Genomic DNA, 20962 nt, shown 5'->3' with positions numbered 1-20962 from the left:
ATTTTAAGAAAAATATTATTTTTTTAACTTATATATCAATGATATTGTGTATTTTATGTGTGTTGTTTCAAAAATAATGCCTCCTATTTTATTATCTTGGCCCACAACATCAGAGGCGTATGTTGGTGATAGGGCAGTAGAGGTCAAACCTTTCCACCAGTATTCCACTACATTTTGTAGCTGTTTAACAGATGGCAACAGAGAGGCAGTCTGACAAAATGGTGTCTGACATGGAAGTATGGACGAAGCAAAAATGTGTTACTTAACTCCTCCATGTGGAAAAAATGGAACCCACTGCCATTCATTGATGCTTGCTGAATGTTTATGGAAACAAAACAGTGGATGTGAGCACAGTGAAGTGATAGGTGATGAGTTTCAGCAGTGGCAACAGTGGGTCATATCTGCTGGTGTAGATTTTTATAAACACAGCATGCAGGCTTTGTTCATTGCTGGTGAAAATGCAAAGTAATGACTAGGTTGAAAATGAGTATTTTGTAGCAGAGAATTCACTCTATCAAATAGTGTTATCGTGCTCTTTGTATTGGTTGTAGTTTCTATGGAAATAAATATGATGCATTACTTTCAGAGCAGCTATGTATAAGCAGCTCAAGACAATTCCTCTTTACTTAATGTGGCCTAGGCAAGCCAAAAGGTTGCACACCTATGGTCAAGGATATATAGTCATTTTGAATGTTAAAGTTATAACATAACTTTATATAAAATAAATCTTCCTGCCTCTATCATATGAATGAAGTGTATAGTACTGTAGTTTCCATCCAAGACACTGTGTCTCATCCAGCAGTATTTATATCTACGAGAATGCAGGAGAAGATCTCCTGTCATCTTCATTTCTGATTTTTTCCTTTATTGTCTCCTTTTGAGACTTCTCTTCATATGCAGGCTGAATATACAGACAGCATAGAGCAATAACTATACAGGATACAGAGCTGAATTTTCTTCTCAACTGTGGGCCTCAAAATAATCATAGTGCCAAGAATTATATAGTGACCCATGCTGAACTGAAGGTTTTGAGGTTTTATGAAAGATTATGAAAACTGATAAGCTACAAGAAGTACTAAGATTAGGACTGCTTTTTATCCAACCTCACTAAGGTTAAAGACCTTGCTGAAGCTTACCATTTAGGTTCTTCTTCAGTCAGTCAATGGCAATTATCTAAAGGCAACTCTGCCCATTTTTAATACAGGCTGAGTTATGACGTTTTGTTTCAAATCTTCTGCACTGTGGTAAATAGCATAATATTGTTACAAATATATATATATGTCTCAAGTGGGCGGTTACACAACATACTGTTACTTATTTTATGCAAAATTCCACAGCTACCTTTACACGTGAAAAAGAATTTACAAACCAAGTTCTGCATACGATTATCAGAGGTCCTTTTTATAATCCTATGCAGACCTGTATGGATAAAGGAGTGGTATTTTTAAGTTGTATCAATATCAAGCTATATTTTGAATGATGTACCCTTTCATACTCTTTTCATATTACTCAGTAAAACTCAGCAGTAAGGTGGCATGCAGTATATTCTGCGCTATAAGAAGTTGTATTTTTCATATCTTGACTATATACCTAGGAATTCCATAATGTCCTACATGATATCTGAAAGGAAAAGAAAAGAATAAACCAAAATAGAAGCAATAAACTCTTGAGGACCTGTGCCACCTTAATAGCTAAGAAGCAAGAAACTAAATATCCAAACAGAGAGATGATTATCAGAATTCTAGTTATATTCTTTAGTATCTCATCTAAAACAGCTTCCTTTGCAAACACATTTACCTGAAAATGGAAGTGCAACTATTTGCTTTTGATACATTCATCAAACCAACACAAGCTTTCCCATTTCTGAAGATTGGAATATAAACTTATCAACATGATCACTGATATCTTTTAAATCTGAAAATAAATGTTACTACAAGAAAAAGGCAATTTTTATGAGATTGCCCCTAAATCTACTTTGACCTAGAAAAACAGTTATACTATTAATGAAGATAATTAACAACAACATTTCTTGTTCAAATCCAAACTTATACTTCAGAAAAATAATATGTACACTTAACATTATTGAGGCTTTCTTGTGTCTATTCCATTTCTACTATTAGTTAGTGGTCTTTACACTCAGTTATTTTGTTCTTGCTCAAGCAAAATCTGTTTTAGCAAATCAGTCCTTCTGACAGTTAAATATTATGAATACATTCTACAGTATCTGGATACCCAAATCCTGAAGGAAAATGCTCAGCTGTAATAAAATATTCACTGCAGATTACAAGGAAAAGTATCATTTCCATTTTTATTATTTTATTATTTCCATAAAATGAAATATTATTGTGCATTTTTCAGCACAGATTGTAACAGCAAGACATTAATCCAGTTCCCTGAATGCAGTGTTCTGATAGGAAAGGATGCATTAAAAGGTTTCAACAAAATAAAGAATAAAATTCAATATGCTGTTTGAAGGTAGGTTGCAAATGATTGCAGTTTATAGCACGAGACCATTTTGGTATGAGAAAGAGTGATTAGATAGTGATATATGACATGTTTGATATAATTTATCTGTCTTTCATTCTTTGCTGGGACCTAATCTACATACAGGTATAAAATGAGTTATAGATTAGTAAGAAAACAAAACAGATCTGCTAGTGAGAAAAGGTTTAGTCAGCAAATAAGTTTTTCAGATTCAACTTTTAATATTTTCATTGTGTAAAAAAAGTTGTGTATTTGCTTTCTGACTTTCTTTCAAACAACTCTTGCTAAGAAAATCCCACATTAAAAAGTACTTAAAGAGAATAAATAATTTTTTGTTTTGCAGAAAACTGCAAAGAAATATTGGAATCATAAGAGAATGACAAAAAATATAGTATGATATATTAATTCTTATCTCTTAGATAATATGTATTTCATGCTTTATATTAAGATATTGATGACATTCACCCGTTGAATACTTCATATGAAGCTCTGAAGCAATAAGTACTGGATAGCTTTAAATGACCTTTGATGTTTCCTTTCTCTTTCCCACTCTACTCCTCTCTCGCTATTCCCAGAAAAGGATGGTTATTAGTAAGATGTGGATGGCAACTGAATAACATACAAGGGCTGTTCTGAAAGTAATACCTTCTATTTTGTCATGCTGGCTCACAGTTCTGTTAGATTTTATCCACAGTATATATACAAAATACACATAATCCTTATTTGACATAGACACTCAGAATATTTCAGTAAAGTCAGAAAGGTATTTCATGCACTAAGACACAAAAATGAAGATCTGTGTATACGAAATCTTCCAGAAATGAGGAAACAAAATTAAAGTGAAATATCAATTTTACAGGTTATTCTAATAATGCCATTCTTTCATGTCACAGCACAGAACATCTTTCATTGGGGGGGGAAAAAAAAAAAAAAAAAAGACTGAATGAAAGAGTCAATTTTCAGTTTTTAAATGAATTACTTAATCATCTAGATAATGGACAAATGGACAGGAAAGCAGCCAGCTCTCTCTCAGTGCTGTCCCAGAAGATGCCTGTAAATAAGCCTACCCTGAGTGTAGCCTCAGAGCTAGTGTCACTTATTTAATTATGTCATTCCTTCTCCTCAATTAATTTTAAAAGTAAAATATTCAACACGCTTCTGAGTAACCACATTGTAAAAAACTTGAGTAGAATAATAAATATGAATGAGCCAAATTCCAAGGCCACTCTTGTAAGTACAACAATTTTGAGCAATAAAAATGGAGTACATGTGCAAAAATAAAGTGCAAGTTAAACTTTTCTTCTTCATAGCGCTTGATATCTTTATTTTAACTGAGGAGCAAAAACATTTTCTCTGCAACTTAACAGACTCTTATTTTAAGTCTAAGGGAATTTTAAACACTGACTTATTTGAAGGGATATATTTCATATAACTTTGTGTAAGAACATTCCTATATATTCCTATTATTTTTGAATAAAATAGAAACCCTCAGCAACTGTCCATGTTCATAGAGAATAAATAAATGTAAGAAAGTCTTGATGTTCAGTGCTGTCTCTGAGGGGAAGAAGAATCACACAACATTTCCCATTATGGTGACAATAGAGCACTTGGATATACATGATGATGAACAGTGGCATTGAGCAATCACTCTGGTGGAAAATAGTATTTTGCTGAACATTGCCAGTAGGTGTTCTTCATGGATTCAAGGGAGAATGCCATCACTTTATTTGTTAAATTAGTGAGTAATATAATTATTAAGGACACTGAGGTTTTAGTTCAGCATTCTCATAAAGCAAAAGAAGCAACAACTTTGCAATCTTTAATAAATCTGATACAAATGTCTAAAAGTTTGGCCAAATTACCAGCTGAAAAATGGATTATACTTCAGCTATCTCACTGTAGCTGTTTAATTTTACTTTGGCAAAGAATGTTGCTCTTTTTGCAATATCATAAAGAAAAATCCAAAGACAAGTCTGGTACGTTGGTGCCAACAAAATACAAAATACTCATGCAGAAAATAAATCTAGTGTGTAGAGGTCAATTCGGATAGAGCCTGGTGGCAATAGTTGAGTCAGAGCTCTTTTCAAATCAGTGTAAATAATATGCATAAAATCACTCTATATTCACAAGAAAATGGAGTTAAAAATAATGTCTTACCTAAAATAAAACAAAACAAAAAACACCTCAAAAATGAATGAGCCAAACAAAAATCCCCACCTTTTGACAGCCAAACAAACAAACATACAAAAGAACACACGTAGATAGAGAAGGGCATCTTTAGCAGAGAGTGAACACATTATGAGGTTTAGATTTTCATCTGCATCATCCTTCATTCTCAGGAAAATGCAAGTCATTTAACTTGCCTTGCTTAGACAATCTATTTGAAATTTAACAGACTCAGTACTGCTGTCAGGTAGACTGGCTTCCATCCTTTTGACTCATTATACAATCCATTGGATACATCTCACTAGGTATCTTTAAGACATTAGTGGAAGTTGAGAAAACAGAAAATTAAGAAAATTTCTGTCTCGTTGATTCTTGGTTCTGCCTAAGAGGAACTGAAACAATATTTTGAACAGTCTAGAAGAATGCTTCAGGAATAAGCCTACTGAATATTCCAGACAAAAAGTATTTTTTACGAAATTTGTTCTCCTATTGACACTCAACTGAACAAACAAAAATTCAAAAGGCATAAACTTGCAGAGGAGATTCACTACAGCCAGAAAAAAGAATGAATTGAAAATGTTCAAAGGAGCACAAGTGACTGATCCTTTGGATTATATTTCTATCTAGTATTTACAGTACTTAAAACATGAACATTTTTAGCTGTGAAATAGATAGATTTGATCAAATTACTGCAGCTGGTACATTTTCCCATAAGTAAGATTTACGTTCTAAGTAAACCTATCAAGATTCAAAACTGTTCCTAAAAAGTAATCAAAGGGAGGGGAAAGAAAATAAAAATATCATCCCAAATTCATAAACAGAGGCTAATTTTGAGAGTTCCTGAAAGCTATTTTTACATCATATTGAAATAAAATACTATCTAATATTCTGTTAGCTTATAAAATTTATCAAATTATATTGATATATAATATTGTATAGTATCCTGCCTTTGCACTTTGACTAGAAAACAGTGTGTTCAGAGAGTCATAAAAAGGCTCAAGACTGAATTTCTTTGCAATTCTGCATTAAACTGCATTAAAGACATAAATTCTTTCCACTTCTTTCCTTGTTTTCTGTTTTTGCAAGTACATTTAGGTTGATCCTAGCTTTAGAGTGGTCAATATCTTGCCTAATGGATATTAATAATAATCACGTGAATTTGTTCACTGCTATAATATCTTGAAGTCCTTTCAGAATTGGTATTTATTCATTTCAAACATACCTAAACTAAGATGTATTCAGTGTCAAGGATAACATCTAACATGTCTATGTTTGCATTATAAGTTACAGAGTTCTAAACAATATAGAAATGGAACTCAGTTGGTCTACCAGATGTAGGCATCTACTTCAGTGAGAGGTGAATGGCTCTCTTGACACTCTTGACTGGACCTAACTTGTGTAAAAACACTGAAAACATGTAAATACTGTTATTTGAATCTAAGCCTCAGTCTCCCCTTTATCCACTAGGCTGTCTATTATCATGTTTTTCCCTTAATTAAAGATTATTAATTTTTTTATTTCATATGGAAATTGTTCTTATAAATGAATTTTCATATGGTATGAAATATTATTCAGTTCAAGCATGGTCGTTTAATTCAGCTTAAGAAGTTATCTGAAAAGCTAAAATATGAAGAGGCTATCTCACAATTTTGTTCTCCTTTCTTTCAGAGTCCTTCTTCTCTTTCTAATCTGAATATAAGTTTCAGACGGAAATCTGAAACACTAGGAAATTTCCACCTATAATAATATTTAATAGACAGGACATAGAATACAGGTCACATCTATCATAAGTAGCTATGTTTGATAAATACTATATACACATGCTGTCCCCTGTACTACATTACTACTATACTATTTTTCACTTTCTCATGCAGTCCTTCTGAGTTAGTGACCAAAGAGAGGATTCTAGCCTTATATATTGTACATTGGACTTCTACCCAGAGTGGGACCATCCCCTGATCTTCCTGATCCTATATAGAAGTCAGGTGCACATGCCAACTTTTTGTAAGCAAATCATAAAGGAATATGAAGATGGCACAGTGTGCAAACAATTATATGTCTGTTTTTTTCCCCAAGTCCAAGCTAACATTACTATAAGCCATGCCTTATACAGGCAGTGACTCAAAACCTTTAAGTAAGTCTTTAAGAAGTCCTACTGGTTGCATTTTGGTGTGAAAACAAAAGAGGTAGTTCAGATACATTACTCGAGTACTGATAAAAATTGGGCAGGCCACATGCATAATCAGGTGAAAGATATGAAGAAATACAATACTCAGCTATTGAAGTCTTTAATTTCAGTTTTTAGAAGTATGACTAATGAGACATCACATTCAGCATGCTCACAGTCTTTAAAAACAGTTGCTGTGCTCCTGTAAATCATGCTGTCTGCGAACAATGCTGATAAAAGTTATTCCTCCCAACAAAGACTGGTGGTGCAGATGGTTGGCTCTGCAACATGTCCTTTATTTGTAGACGAAGATGAAGACGTCATCTGTATCAGGAAATTTTAAAAACTCATTGATATGCATTTTGCACATGATAGCTGGTGGGAACACTAATGCTTTTTCCATTTTTTTCCTACTTGTTGGAAGGCACAGGAGTACTTTATACCTTAAGAACCTTGCATAGCAATGTTGCTTCTAATTTAAACAACTTAAGAGGCAGTGAGACTGTAAATCTCATCATTCTTGAAATGAAGTATAATTCTCTCGTTCTATCTGTAACTATCATTCATTTACATAATTTTTCTCTGGGTATTTTGCATAGAAATCTGGGTGAAAAATAATTGTAACTGTATACATTTCAATAAATGTAAGTGATTATCTACTTTTATACACACATACTGCGATTTATCCTCAAAACTGTTAAATTTTGACTTTGGAAAAAGCAAATTATTGCGATTACATTCTACATAGCTTCATTCTCTTGTAAAGGACAGTCTTCTTGATTTTGTGTGTGCTAGAACACATCAAAACTCCTCACTTGGAGAAGAGACAATACATGGGTAGAGTTTGAGTACAGTCTGGTAGGTGAAGTCTACTAGAATTGAGGAGAATGCTGTCAACAGTCAAGCATATTCAATTTCACGACATTATTACAGTAGCTTTTCTGTAAGAAATTATTTGGTGTATCTAAGTATTTAAAAAACAATAAAAAAGTTCTGTGGAACATAAAATCAGGGAAAAATTTCAGACGATTTCAGAATTGCTAATATCCATTTATTCTACTTTTATTTATTTGAAATAATTGCCCTGCACTCAAAGAAGAAAAGGTAAGACAAAATAGTTCCTCCCTTACATGATTATAAGTTGCTATTTTTACCCAGTAAAACCTTTTTTTTTTTTTTTTTTCTGCTCTGGGACACTAGAAGACAATTCAGTTTTAGAAATTATTTTGTAATTAAAAAATGTGCTTCAATTGTCAAAGTAAATTAATATGATCATTTAATATATCATGGTAATAACGAGCTAAATGAATTGCTTTCTTTTTTGAAGGTATGTATTGATAATATGAATAAAACAACAGCAGAAATTACAGCCTGCCATTTGTAGAATGCCGCTTGTTGAACAAGTTATAAGAAATCAATGTCGCAGTTTCTTTTTAGTCCATATTTTGTTTTTCACTTTGATTCTATGCTCCTTTCTCTTTTTTTTTGAGCTATTCTTATATTTTAGGAATTATTTGGACATAATAGTCAAACTTCTTTTTACACAAAACTGTTTATGAGTTTACATATAATTGAATATCTAATGTTATAAATAAGTCAAATATGTAGCATCTTGATTACAAACTGAAAATTACTATATATTCATGACAAAATAGGAAAATTATGTCATACATACATCATTTTATTAATTTGTCTTATTGACCTCATATATTTTTCCAGAAGCTTTCAGTGACAATGAAGATATTCTCTTCTGCCATACAAACAATTTTATTCATTGGTTTTATTGCAATGGACAGTCTACAAGACCATTATGTGAATAAGACATTACTGTTAGTGGGGTCAACTGAAAAACAAACTCTTTTCAAATTGTTGCATTCAAACTACGTGGAATTTTGCAATATTTTTCAATATTCTCTTTCTCTGGTATAATGCTTACTTATTATGTAATAATGTAAATTGTCAACTTTGTGGAAGGAGGAATATTTATTCATATATTTATGTTCTGCTCTGTCCTGGATTTAGTTATGCTGAAGGAAATGGTGACTTAGTCACCCAATTCTGACAAATCCTTTTTATTCTCTGCATTTAAATGCTAGGAAGACAGATTTTTTCTTAAAGGTTAGACACCAAACAATGAATGTCTACTTTCACTGTCAAAGTTATTAGTTCTGTCAGGTCTTCTCCATGTTTCTGAATTGAGATGCAGTGTTCCTATTATCTATTAAGTACATTATCCCCTCTGGAGATTTTGTCAAGATTCCTTGCATTTGGCATGTCTTGCATTGGAAGGAACACAAAGGTGTGTGTTACTATGCCACTTCCATTTGGTGTTTCACATATATTAATGCCATTTTTGTCCCCATATTGTTACATTGTCACTTCAACCACTTAGGAAGTAATAATACAGAGATGAGAAGGCTGGCTGATAACTGTTGCATGATAAGATTATGTATTCTTGAAAATCCCCTTTCATTAATACTTACTAAGCTGTCAAGGACAGAAATATAACTTCGCTCTAATGTAACTTACAAAGTTTGGTCAACAGCTTTACAGCATTTGATAATTTCGTTCATTTTCTACTCGAAAGTGACATTATTTCCTGGCAATAAAAATTACTCACTGAAACAATGAAAAAATAAATGATGCTCCCTGACAATCCACTAACATTGGATAAATTCAGCCTGAAATGCTCTTTTCATTCATTTTTATTACAATGAAAGAAATAGCACCTTCTTCCTATATTCCCAAGACACTACTGCTTTTCAGAATCATTCCCTCAACAGATGATTCTGAATCATTTTCAGGCCTTACCTTTGTCTTGTCAATTATCCTGTACAAAGAAACAGAAAAGAGATATCTTCTTCAGTGTTTTAATTTCCATTATACATACACTGTAATCTTCTAAATATTTCAAGTCTTTTGAAAGGTTACAGAGTAGGATTTTTTCAAAGTTGTTACTGTTTCTTGAAAGTTTATTCAGAGTTTTGGTTGCCATTACTGAAAAGTACAATGCCAAAAAAAGAATTTTTAACATATATTTTTTTGAACAAGTGTGCCTTGCAAGCATATTAATATTTTTGTTTTTCATTTAGCACAATTTAAAAATAAATTTTCAAAAAATTTTGTTCACTCTTCTAATGTAAACAGCTTTATCTACTGTAATTATCAATTTTGGAAAATATTTCTGGCATATATATTTTCAGTTAATATCATTCTTATTACTTTTGTATTCCTTGATATTAAAAGGAACTCCTTGAATTACAAAGGAATTGTCCCCATATTGTTACATTGTCACTTCAACTACTTAGGAAGTAATAATACAGAGATGAGAAGGCTGGCTGATAACTGTTGCATGATAAGATTATGTTATTATATTAAAATAAAATTAAATTTTCTTTATGATACCTTTTTATTTCATACGGACATTTTAAAACCCTTCAAGAAAATAAAAGCTTTAGATCTGAGATCATGCTTTGAATTAATCACAGATAAGTTTCAAATATAGATTTTTTTTTAATCTTAAACAATTGTTGGAGTATGAAAGGTCACTTTGTAGATCACCATCTCCTATCAAAAAGATGACCAGAAACTTTTGAGATTCTTATTTAATTTTATTTACACACTGAAAGCAATAATGTTCATCTAAGGAAAAGTTTGTGGATGGAGCAGAAACATAAAATGGCATTGTTCTAGAAATTCAATTGCTTTTGAGTCATTCTGAATATGTTTTCATAGCCACTGTAGAGGCATATACATTTCACTGCTAGTTTTATCATGCTATGCACACCTCTTATTATACCACTGATTTCATACAGCTATCTATTCTTAAAAACTTTATAAAATAGAACATCAAACTCTTTTATAAAATGCATTTGACCATACTGAAGCAGTCAAAATAACGATACCATTAATGTTAATCAATGTAGGAACGACAGCACCACAAAAGAATAAATGAACTTGTGGTTTAGAACTAATACTGAAGTTTCCATTCATAAAAATTATCTTTGCACATATGTGCACACACCCATACACAAAAGACTGAAACATCTTTAACTAGACATTAGTTTAGACTCCATAAAATATTCTGTGAACATTTACTGCCAACCTTGGAAGACTTCAATTTTAAAAAAACACTGAAATCTTTGTTTCAATTTCATTGTCAATTTTTGGTAATAAAGTTCTGTGTGAGCATTCTGTTACTTCCACAGACACGTAATGTAGTAATCAATTCTGGTTGAAATTCAGTTTCAAAGACAAGAATTGTAATCTGTTTTCTTGTTCTTGTTTTTGATTTGTTTTTAAATTTGGTATCACATTTAGGCCCTTTTCATAGATACTGAAGATTCTCTAGTGTACCTGTGTCAGACAGTAACTATCAACAGAATACAGGAAACAATGCAACACTAGTCACTAAAATTTGAGGCTGAAAGAAAATGGCTGTAGGTGCTAAAGAAAAGAACTTAAGTCAAACAAAGCAGTGATGCCTGATTTTCATATGACTGCCCTGTTCATCAAGACATACTGTATACTTGCATAAGTACTCTCCATTCTTCCTTTCCACTACACTGAGAAAAATGTGGTTGAGAATGCAAAATTTCAAGAATAGCACAGAAAAAGATGAGCAAGTCCAACTCTACAGTAGTGTAGAAGAAGGAAGATGTGAGATTCTAATCCATCTTATCATAGCACTACTGGTTGCATTTCTCACAGTAGTAAGGCATAGGACACCAGTTTCACTCTTTTAACCACTAGACTATTATCTACCATGGCTATCAGGTCAAAAGAAGCTAGTTATAATCCTGACCTTGTCTAGCCTTTAAGATTTCTCCTTTAGTTTAGATCCCCAGTTCCTTATTTTAAATTGGTCTGTACTGGATCTTAGTGTAGCAGGTACGTAATTACACCATTAAAAGAAGAAAGTCTAGATATACTCACATCAGTCAGAGATTCTCAAACAGAATCACAGAATGCTTCGCTGAAGGTTTTACATATTTCACATTAATATGTCAATAAAAAATGATGATAATATATTTACATAATATTTAATACAGTGGTCATTCAGTGACCTTACAAAAACATTAGGTAAGACTAAGCCTTTTCTTGATAACACTAATAAATAAAATAATAAAATAAAATAAAATGTAAAAATGTGCAAGGAGAAAAAAAAATCTTCCTACCTAGCTTTCCAAGAAATAAAACAAATCAAATGTTCTGAAATCTCTTCTAAGTTTAAAAGTAGATTTTTAACAACCTGCCTATAATGCCTCACTGGATGAATGAGTCTGCTATAACTGTGTCCATAGTTTTAGAATTTTGCATTGCTTATTTGTGTGTTTTTTTTGTTTTGTTTTCCCAACAATGAAGGTCCAGTTTATTTTAAATTGACAGAAAAATGCATGAAATTGAAGTAGAAGTGAAATGTTTATCCGAATCAGAACCACCTATTCAGAATTTTACAGAGCCAAATGACAATTTATTAGGTGACTGAGCTACCATTTACACAGAATCATAGGAGTTGGACTGCATTTCTGGAGATCATCTAGTCTAAATTTTGAAAATTAAAAAATTATATCTATCTACATATCTATATGTATTTCTATGGCACTCATCTTTAAGTGATTTTCTTGCTTTATTCCTCATTTAATTAGCTTCATGTAGGGTTGTTTGCACATACGATAATTTAAAAATTTAAAAGTCAAAATCTGAATAAAAGTAAGTAAAAATCTGAACTAGTCTTCATTTTTTATACAGTAGTTTTCAGTTACTGATTTAAAATATTATTTTATAATCTTCTGATTATATTCCCACTGTTTTCACATTTCTCTTTTTTTTTTCTGAGCGTATGCCCACCATAGTTTCATGAGAAACATATGAGTTTATGTAAATGTTACTAGTGTCTCTCACCGAGTTGTTTACACCCTATTTTTCCCAGCTTTTTCTTGAGCTGGAGTGCCCATTTCTTATAAAACAACAACAGCAACATCAAATATGAATATTTATTTTAAAACAATTATTAAAAAAAAAAACCTTTTTTTTCTTCAGAAGGAAGGTGTTTGATTTCTTTTAAATGAGGCAATTGAATTTACAAGAAACATACTCTTTGCTGTTTTACTTTTGTATTTGGTGAGATTTGTGGTCACTTATTCAACTGAATCAAGTTCCTGTAATGAAGGAGCGTTGTTTCCATTTCTGAGTATACACTGAGCTTATTGAACTCTAGGCTCAAAAATAGACTAGAATTCTACTTCACACCCTCATTGCTATCCCTTCAGTTCTTGGAAAGAAAGTTGCTGAAGGTCATATGTAGCAAAAAGGATGTTCTTTTATGCAGAAGCCCCTTTATTTAACATTGCTAATTTCAGACTTGAAACCTCAGTCCTCAGCCATACTTCATTCATATTCGCGATCTCCTTAATTTTAGAAGATGAAATGCCATTAAGCATTATTAGCAAGTCAATTATCTTCTAGATTCAATTCTATTACTCTTCTAGGGATGGTACATGACCAATCCTTCCTTCTCTTGACTGCTGTAAAGATCAGTTCACATGGTTATGGATGTGGAACACAGAAACACAACAGAGCACACCCTTCAGGGCAAGATAAAAAAGATAAATCATGTTTTCTAACTTAACGAAAGATAAGTATATAGGAAACATATTTGTCATATCATTTGTCATTAAGCTACAACATACAAATAAGTATTCACAAGATTGAAGAAGATGCTTAAACTTTTCCTTTTGTGTTTATATAATGTGCGTTCTCACTGGCAGTTTTTTAGTATAGTCTTTCCTGTTTGAAGGCTGGGATTAGATTTTAGAATAAAATGAGCAACAATCAATAAACATTAGACAAGAATTTAATAAAGCAAATCAGCCTATGAAAAAGGCATTTATGAACAAACAAATGTGAACTGTACTTCTTATTCCTATTTAAGGAAACAAATCCTAGCTTCGGCTAAGGAAAGAGACTGCGTATCCTTGTTTTTCTCTACAGTTCATACTGTAGATTTGTCTGAATTTTTATTACAATCCTTAGCACATATCCAGGTGTGCATATCACCAGCTTCTGTTAAGTATCTTCTGTTTATTAGATTTCTTTTATTTTATGCACTTAACATGTTTTCCACTTCAAATAGTCAGGCTTTGTTATAAGTATACTTGTTTTAGTTTTTGTTTGTCTTCTACTCTATCTTTCAGTGCTACTACTTAAGTCCCTACTTCTTTACTGCAAATGTTACATGGTACAAAAATTCCTTTTTTGTATTTGAATCCTTGAATTTGTTTTAATATTTTAGTGAGAAAAAATTCAGAACAGAAGTTAATATATGGAAAAAATACAGAACAATTCTGAATGTGCGGTTTGGCAGGATTAGAATATTAATGCCTTGATACATCACCCAAGAATCAATACATAAAAATAACCGCTTCTCAGCAAAAAGTCTATTTGTTGATATTAGTGGTGAATGCTAACACTTCCACTGCACCAAATGATACTCTTCAGAAACAAATAATTTTTTTTTTCCTTTTATTTCTGTCATGGTCTTTAATTAGATTTATCCCTCCATAAGAAAATCTTAAAAGTATATGTTTGTGGAATGTACTTTTGTTTTTATTCCTCCTTTTAATGAAAGTTGTTTGTTGTGTTTTTTTTTTTTTTTTTTTTTTTAAGTAAAAAGTATTTATATATTTAATTGGATTTTTTTTTCTTGGATCAAGGTATGTAATCCAGGTCAGTATGTTTCCTAAATACACAAGTTTGTCAATCATACAAAAAACCATGGCTTTTATCAGACAAGTTCACATCCAATTTAGTGAGAACACATAAATCTGTCTCAGAGAACAAATATTTCCTTCAATATATATTTATAGTATCCATTCAATATTTATTGCAATTCAGAGATTGCAGCATTGAAATTTCAGATAATTGAGCAGTTACAAAAATACAGTAGAAGGCAATTTGCTTAATAACTAAAAAAGCATCATATAAAATTGTATTTAAAAATGTATATTTTAAATGTTTAAAATATTTAAAACATATTTAAATATATACTTAAAATTTTAAAATTAAAAAATTAAATTAAAAAAATATAAGAAATATTTAGTAATATTTTAAATATATATAAGCAATATTTAAAAATCTTTTAAAAATATATAAGCAATAGCTACTCTAACAATTGGAGATCCTTTTTTATCAAACTTCATCACCTTTCCAAATTTTACAGGATAATTATTGAGATCTTATTTGGCTGTATTTTCTTTTTCTTTCATCTGCCACTTCAGCATTTTCTCTGCTCTTTGAACTTAGTTTTGCCTCTTTCCATTTTTGTTTTTAGGTTTTTCTTTTTATAGGAGCCAATAAGCCCTTGAACATAACTGTACAGTAAGTACATGTGCAAAATGTAGAAAATATAGAATAAAATTAGCATATGTTGAAAGAATTGAAAACCAAGAGAGATGACTTTACACAAGATATATTTCAATAAGAAACCAGACTTTTTTCCCTAAGATAAATAGTAGTGTTAAAAAGTGTTAAAAATTCCTTGAATAGTCAAATATTTAGCTGTTTCTAAATAGTGATTACTCGACGATATGCACAAATATCTTAGTTTTACAATATTATAAATTATTAATGCCAAATTCTATCATATTTAATGTGTTAATTTAATAAAAAAATCTACTACTTCAGAGAACACAAAAAAATTCAGTACCCTAGAGAACTGTCCATGTAAGAGCAAAAATTCTTATAACAGTTGCTATTAAATTATTTGACCTTATTGCTTCTGTAGCCAAAATTAGAGAACCATATAAAACTGATTTAAAAAAAAAAACAAAACAAAAAACAAAACAAAACAAAAAAAATGTTCAAAAGACTACAGAAAGAAATTATCATTCCTGTCAATAGGTTCCTCACTACTACTGCTCTGCTTTGGTTATTAAGATTTTCATTTTTTTAAATGTCCAGTATTTTAATATCAACTGTATATGCCAAGTATAACTTCTGCCTGGCAATAGTATCCTATTCTAGAACATAACTATTTAAGTGATGCAACGAATAAAGGAGCATGAGTGATATGCCAAATCTGATTTTGCTTTTAATGCAGTCTATATTCTCCAGAAGTATTGTGCTTTAACACATTAGTAGATATTAACTATGTCACACCTGCAATTTCTTACAAACTGTACACTTTTAAATTTAAAAAATGTGACCACTTAAATTAATGAAGGAATGTTATTTAAATCTGTCAATCAAATTTTTTATTAAGTTTGTAAACACATTTCTCAGAATCCTATAAGATCCAATCTTCTGCATAACACTGAAAAATAAACTAAGATCCAGCAAATTTTTCATTTTTTATTCAGTAATTAAGGAAGTGGGATAGAGACAGATTTTTAAATATATATTATATATATATATTAATATTATATATTAAAAGAATATATTTCCTAACAAAAATTAAAAATATTTTAAGCAAGTTTCCTATTGAATTAAATATACTCATTTTGCACAAAATTTTACCTATGGATCTTTCTAGCAGAAGAAAAATAAATAGATGGAAATCTTTTTTTTTTATTATTTTCCTGGAAGTGGCTCTTTCAATTACCAATTCACTCAAGAGTGGACTTGATTTTTTGAGTCTGTTGAAGGTTTCTATAGTAGCTATGTCTAAATAATAATTGTCTATTATAGAACATATTACCCTGGAATTCAAAGAATCAAATTTTTATTCCTCTATTCACCAATGCTTTTCTGAACGCCTTTTTGAAGTTATTCCCTCTTGCTATGTCCTCACTGCTTCTGCTTCTAATTTTCAATGTGGGTATATAAATATCTGTTAGGAAATTCAGTAAATGAACAGTTTTATTCGAGACTATGTATTCTGACTCCTAATGAGTACTGTCTGACATTGACAGAACTTGACTTAAATAAATTTTAAAGATTTTTTTTTTGGAGGAGTAAGAGTGAATTTTATCAGTGGCTATTTAATATATTCCACCACATAATCAATAATCAATAGGCAAAATAAATGAATTTGGTAACGATCAGAGTTTTGGGTTATATCCCTAATTGTAGTTCAATTAGGCATGAAAGAAAGCTAAAAAAATCAGTTTCTCTTCAAGCTCTGACTTCCTGATATTTTTCACAAGCTGAAATGCTGACTGTCCTTCCAGAATAGGTATCGTATATTTTGTAAATATTCCAGACTATTGCCTCACATGCCTAGACATACTTCTATCTGCAGTTCCTTATCTGAATTCTTGCTGCTGATACTACTGCTGCTTTTTGAATAATTCAAGAATTTCTTCTTCTGAAATTGAATAATAATTTACAGTCACAAATAACTTGCCTGCACCTATAAATCAACATTTTTTTCTACTAAATGCTAGCAGAGTGGTAAGGCAATTAAAGCTTCAACCAACTTCACATACTTTTTTATTAAGTTAACAGTTATAGTATTTATTTGTTTTCATGCATAGTAAGTATTTAGTAAATTATATATAATGGCATGATGCAGTATTACTGAATGCTTACTTAAGTTGGGGTTGAGAAACATTGGCTACATTGTAAACTATATTGGCCCACACTGTCTTTTACAGTCTCTCATCAGCAGGCATCCAACCCTGACTTCAAAGAGATATGAAAAGAGTTCCAAAAGCCTTCTTTCATTCCACAGGTGCAGAGGCACCTCTGATCACATTAACAGTCACTTGGTTACCAGCAGTTAACTTGCTTTTGTCACACTGCTAGATTTGCTTCACATACATGTGATGGGTGAGCTGGAAAAGTCACCAGATAAAGAAGACAGGAGGGCACATGTACCAGAAATGTTCCTCTGTCATTCTCTCCAAGTCTCCACCTCCAAGGATACAAAAAAGAGAGCAGCAAGGTGATGGAGTACATCCAGACGATGGCTGCATGCATCTCTATTCATTAAACTCTGAGATACATTAGTAAAATATCATAATGTCATTCCAAATATTTTCCATTTTCAGAAAATTTTAGCAATATTTGCTAATAAAGCAATAGTCAAAAATGTGTAGAATGAAAATGCCAACATTTATTGAATGATGCCAACATTTACTGAATAAATATCAGAATGTGAAAAATATCAAGTATGCTTAAGTTAACGTGAACATCACATTGAGAAGACAGAAAGAGTGAATATAAAGCAAGAGGCCACTAACTGTTCTTGTTATTCCATGATGCATTCAAAGCAAAGACTAACACTGTTATGTGAAAAAAGGTAGCCAAGTTTTCTGGCAGAAAGCCTAGGAAGATGTAGATGTAAAAACTATATTGTGTTCCTGAAGAGAACTGTGCTTATAGTATTTCATATATTTAAAATAACAGATGTATCCAGAACTCAAAGTACATGGAAAAAACTCCATCTTAAGCCAATACATTTTTATGATTTTTTTAAGATCTTGTTCAATGTCCCTATTGCTAAAGAACAAATAGTTGATTACAAGTAACTTAAAGCTAATTTAACAACTGCAAGTCAGTATTGCCTCTTCCATAGTGTCACCTGCATTTGATTGATTGTTATGCTTCAAACAAACAAAAAGAGATCAACAAACAAAACCAGGAAATATAAAAAACAATTATATCTAATATAAGCTCATAGTACACTAATTTTTATATGGTTCTTTGAGTACTGACTTAAGCACATCCTGCAGTTTTCCTTACAATTGAAAAAAAAATCCTAACTTGCCTAACAGCATGTTGAGTAGAGTCTAACTTCTGTTATCATATTCTTGACTACAGTAACATTCTGGTGAACTATCCTGCTTCAATTGCTTTATTTAACCAATGCCAGGCATCAGTGATGCGTGAGACTAACCAAGGATCCTGCTCAGAAATTTTTAATGCACTTTTGCTCTCTTTATAAGCAACAGTAAATAAGTTTCATTTTTAAAATAAAGGGAAGATGTTTGGTTGTTTTCTAAGCACATATAATTCCTTTAAGTACTGTCTTTTGACAGGTACCCAGATGTTGGCATTTTGTTGCTTGGTGAGTCAGCTATATATGTAATTGATTATGAGACTGAGATACATCACTGACTGATTTGCTCCCTGTTATTTTCCTTGCAAATGATAGAGTTAAGTTGTTAAAATGAAAGGAGAATATTTTCTACAGTAAGGAAAGATATTTCTTGTAAGGAAAGGCAACCTGAAGGTGAAAACTACATGCCATATACTGAAAGGCAGAAGTTGTATTGATTTAAACTGCAAGACTTCATCATGAATGAGAGAAATCTGCCCCATGGGTTACTGAGTGTATTGAATGTAGTTATGAAACAGAAATAGCAATTTAACTTCTATGCAATTTTAGCAGGTTTGCAGGATGAATTTCTTCATCTCTACATTTGTTTTCTTTCAAAATACTGATGTAAATTTATAGCAAAATTTTCGTGATTTCCTTATACATATCTTATATAAAGGTCCTAAAAACAGGGAGGTAAAACACACATTTTGAAGAGAGTTTTTTAGTAAATAAATTTATAAAGGGGTTCTTAGAGCTAAAAGAAATAACACTCCTAGAAATATAGAAGATTAGCAAGGCTTGGTTCTTTCTTATCAGACAAAGGCATGGCTAGCTGGCTTCAGTGGGAACTATAAAGATATCAGTACAATTTCCTTGCAATTCAACTGAGCCTTGAATACAATCACGAGAAGAATCTAATATATGAGAATCTGTAGGATTTTCATTCAGGAGCATTTTTTCTTTCTTAATAAAATAACCAATGCTGTACTTCTGACAATCAGCAAAAAAATTCTATGCACCAAGAAATGTAATTAAAATATCTTTCCTTTAAAAAAAAAAAGAAGTTTTGCACTTCCAAATGAAGAGGAAACCATTTCTGAAAAAAAAAAAAAAAAAAGCGGAAAAAATGGGTGAGTCTGGCGTAGCAGGAACCACAAATATATGCAAATAGATCTGAGTGGACAGGTTGCAAGCTAGAGTTGTACTGTACTTGCATTATGAGGCATGAGAGCAAAGCCATACAGAATCTTCTGGACCTGTTTGTGCCAATCTGACAGGTGTTATACTGACTGTTCTTAGCCTCCAGTACAACAGAAGGGGGGCTCTTTTTCCTACATACTTTAATAATTTTTGGCATTACTAGGTAGGAGCAGTAGTCATAGGCATGGACAGCTCTAGAACTGAATAAAATCATCAGAAAGATGGTTCTTTCCCCAGAAACTTAGATGTAAGTTGGATAGCCATGCTCACAGATCTTGGTTATGACTGCCTGGGGAAAATTTATTTGCTTACTATCACTCTTCTACTACAAAAAATACATTTTTCCATTTATCTACATGTAACCCAGAGTAGAAGAAAAGAGAAAACTTCTGCTTCCTTGAGAAATCATCAAATGAAGTAATGTAATTCCTCTCAAGAGCAAGGGAAAAAAAGATGTAATTAGGACCTTATGACTCATAGCTTGTTCTATTCTAGGAGTACAACATCTGCAAGTTACCCTTTATTCAAGGATATTCAGAATTGAATTCCTTGTATATTCATCAAGGGCTAATCCAAGTCCTTGCTGAAAAAATAATTGAAAGTCTAGGGCATAATGAGTGTTTGATTCCTCCTATTTTCCAAAGAATAAAAATAAAAAAAATAGAGGAGTTTGGGAGCTTGTAAGGAATTAGATAGCTACTTAGTATTCAAATATTAAAGCATCATTTTTACAGAGCACAAATATTTACAATAAAACATTATTTGTTATAGATAGAGCACAAGTGAAATGTGAAAAAGTGTATTTATGATATTGTATCAAACACTGAATCACATACTTGAATAGATATTAAATATTGCTTTAAGGTTTCTAGAAGAAATGAAGACACAAAGCTATGCAGCATACTTAGGGATATTGGTTTTCATTTTCTTTAAATGTAAAAGATCTTACTTAATACTATACATAGATGGCTTGGAAAACAAGAAACAAATAAAAATGGAAAACTCTAAAACCATATTTTTTCCTGATATATGCCTTTCCACTCTTCCTACAATAATTTTATCACATCTTGCATTGCTATATTCTTCTAACTGATCTAAGCTCTAAGTGAACCAGTGTTACCACAGAGACCTGGCACAAATGAATGCCAAAAGAACATATTATTTTGATTCTCTAAATGGAA

The 20962-nt window shown here is 31.6% G+C and overlaps 1 protein-coding gene across 5 annotated transcripts in view; it reads right to left on the bottom strand.

Annotated features, from left to right (window-relative positions):
* NLGN4X (neuroligin 4 X-linked) overlaps positions 1 to 20962 on the bottom strand; it is a 166654-nt gene that overhangs the window by 35911 nt on the left and 109781 nt on the right. The gene's annotated exons all lie outside the window — the stretch shown is intronic.

This window comes from Meleagris gallopavo, chromosome 1 (assembly GCF_905368555.1).
Source record: "Meleagris gallopavo chromosome 1, MGAL_WU_HG_1.1, whole genome shotgun sequence".
Classification (NCBI taxonomy): Eukaryota; Metazoa; Chordata; class Aves; order Galliformes; family Phasianidae; genus Meleagris; species Meleagris gallopavo.
Note: the sequence above shows the minus strand (reverse complement) of the source record. Positions and strands in the feature narration are given on the sequence as shown.